General features: G+C 41.8%; 1 pseudogene; it reads right to left on the bottom strand.

The window, feature by feature from the left end:
- Nucleotides 1-204: 204 nt before the first annotated feature.
- LOC102013970 lies at nt 205-1,446 on the bottom strand (annotated as a pseudogene).
- Nucleotides 1,447-2,652: the final 1,206 nt, after the last annotated feature.

Below are 2,652 nucleotides of genomic sequence, written 5' to 3'. Positions count from 1 at the left end.
AAAAAAAAAAAAAAAGAAGATGTAAAGCTTTGTGGTTAGTTGAAATTATACACTCTGTAATTTACCACACCAATTTTAAAAGTTACACAGAGACCAACAGATGTCCATCAGTTCATCTTTATCAATCACACTCCAGCTGGATCGCTGAGAACAAAACGGGAAAATGTGGAAAGAAAATCCACCTGTGCAATTTGTCTGCAGCGTTTACTGATGAGCACACTGCTAGGCCCAGGCCCGTGATGGCTGCTGCTTTCTTCATCAGAGCTGTTGTTATAGGCTTCCCACCTCTGACCATTTCCCGAGCCTTGAGTGCTACCAAATTCCTGTAGCTCTATGTCCTCAGCTTCTCCAATTACGTTAGGAGTAATTCTGGTCAAGACGGAAGAAGATCTTCTAGTTCAGAAAGCTTATCTAGGGTGATCCAGTTGTTTTTAGGAAACTGTGCATCAAACTCTATGTAAAGATCACCGTTTTCAAAGGGATTATGATACTGTGGCAATCCTTCACCTTGGACTACACAAAAACATCCTGGTTCAATTACTTTGTCAGAGGGGTGCTTCACCACATTCTGACACCCATCAAGGTGCTTAAAAGTAAACTGAAATCCACATAGAGCCTCAAAAAGTCCTATCTTATGTGTCATGTGCAAATCATTCCCATCTCTCTAGAATACTTCATGTTCTTGCTCCTGCAGCAAAGAACAATGTCTCCTGGTTCCACTCCTGGAACCTGGTCTACCTCCCCAGTGAATGTAATTCTCTGTCCATGTTTCATGTCTTTGTCTACATGAACTTCAAGCATCTTGACTTCTTTAATCACCTTCTTCTCTTTATATTTTTTACAGCAGTCCTTTTCATTAATTACCTCTCCTTCTCCATTACAATCAGAGCACACAGACTGCATCTGTTGTACCATTCCCAGAACCAGTTATCTGATCATGAGGTGCACACCTTGACCGCAACAAGCACTATACTTCTGGACAGCTCCAGATTTTCCACCTTGACCACTGCATGCAGTACAGAGTACATTCTTGCTAAGTTTTAGTTTGGTTGTTTTGCCATTATAAAGATCTTCTAAAGATAATTTGAGTGGATGCATCATGTCCTCTCCTCCTCTTCTGCCATTTCTACTTCTACTCTGATTACCCATGAAGCTGAATAATCCTTCACCAAAAATGTGAGAGAAAATATAATCCATGCCACCACCTCCACTGCTACCTTCCCGAAGACCTTGTTCTCCATAATTGTCATATAACTCAGGCTTCTCTGGATTTGATAATACTTCATAGGCAAAACTTATTTCTTTAAATTTGTCTCCAGCATTTGGATTCTTATCAGGATGGTATTCCTTGGCTAACTTTCTGTATGCCTTCTTCAGCTCGTTCTCACTGGCTCCGGGTGGGACACCAAAGATATCATACAGCTTCATGTCAGCGATGTTCCCCATGATGGCCTGTGGGGCAGCACTCCTGACCAGCTAACTCCTTCAAGGCCCACAGCAACTTTAGAATGGGATAAAAGCTCTTCCCAATAAGAAATTAGAACTGAGTAAGATGGTTATATTACAGAGCCTTGCCTGCTACATCTAGGGTGTCACGTGTGGGGACCACACAGACCACTTCAGTCACCATCCTTTGGTGTCTGAGCATTTTTCCCTGGCCACCATGATAGTAGATGATCTCATCTCTCTCTGGGAACAAGGGTGGTCTCTTCTCTAATGCCACAGTGTTCTGACAGATCTGGCAAGGACTGGGTGACTTTAGAGAGCACACCTTTGCTCAGTGCCCAGGCTGCTTGCACTTGAAGCACTCTGACTTGCTTTTGTCACTCTTTGGATAACCTCAGTTTCCTTAGCACTGCAAGCTTTACATCCACTAGGGCAAGCATAGCTTTAGCCTGTCTTCCTTTTTCTTACTCAGCTTTTTGTTTGTTTTTTCATTTTGTCACAATTGTTAAAGACCGAATAAGCTACATGGACCAATTCACTTATACCTGTTTCTGGGCCCTGTTGAAGTCTCTGGAGCTTTCTCCTAATATCTGGAAATTATTGCCTAATAAAATATTGTCCTAAGATAATCTGACCTTTTCTAGATGCCTGGTCTAAATTAGTATATATATGGAGCATCTCTTTAAGCCAGAGTTGGAAAACAGCTGGATTTTTATCAGAGCCTTGACTAATAGACCTAGGCTTACTCTACTGCTGTGCAGGAAGAAACCAGAATAAATTGGACATCTTGCCAGGTAAGGTCAAAAGCCATCATTAAGGTATGAAAACCATTAGCAAACTTTCTAAAATCTTTGGAAAATCTACAGAGGTTGTTTTGTTTTGCTTTTATATTGTTGACTATCCAAATGGATTTTGTGGGTAAGAGGAGTTGTGGGAAACCTAACAGGTCTATCCCTGGGTTAATCACTGACCTGTTCAAAGGGATGTTACAGGGCCTTCCATGGTAGTTCCTGAGCCTTTTAGCCTCAGGGATATGGCCTCGTAGGGCTGAATTCCCTGTCCAAGTCAAAACATACCCTGTGTGTTAGTTACTTTTTTCTCATTGCTGAGACAAAATACCTGATGCCCAAAATTAAGGAAAGAAAGGTTTATTTAGCTCACAGTTTGTGGAGGTTTCAGTCCATAATCAGCTGGCTCCAAAGCAGG

Source organism: Chinchilla lanigera, unplaced genomic scaffold (genome assembly GCF_000276665.1).
Source record: "Chinchilla lanigera isolate Chin_1 unplaced genomic scaffold, ChiLan1.0 scaffold00037, whole genome shotgun sequence".
Taxonomy (NCBI): Eukaryota; Metazoa; Chordata; class Mammalia; order Rodentia; family Chinchillidae; genus Chinchilla; species Chinchilla lanigera.
This window is presented reverse-complemented; position numbering and strand designations above follow the sequence as displayed.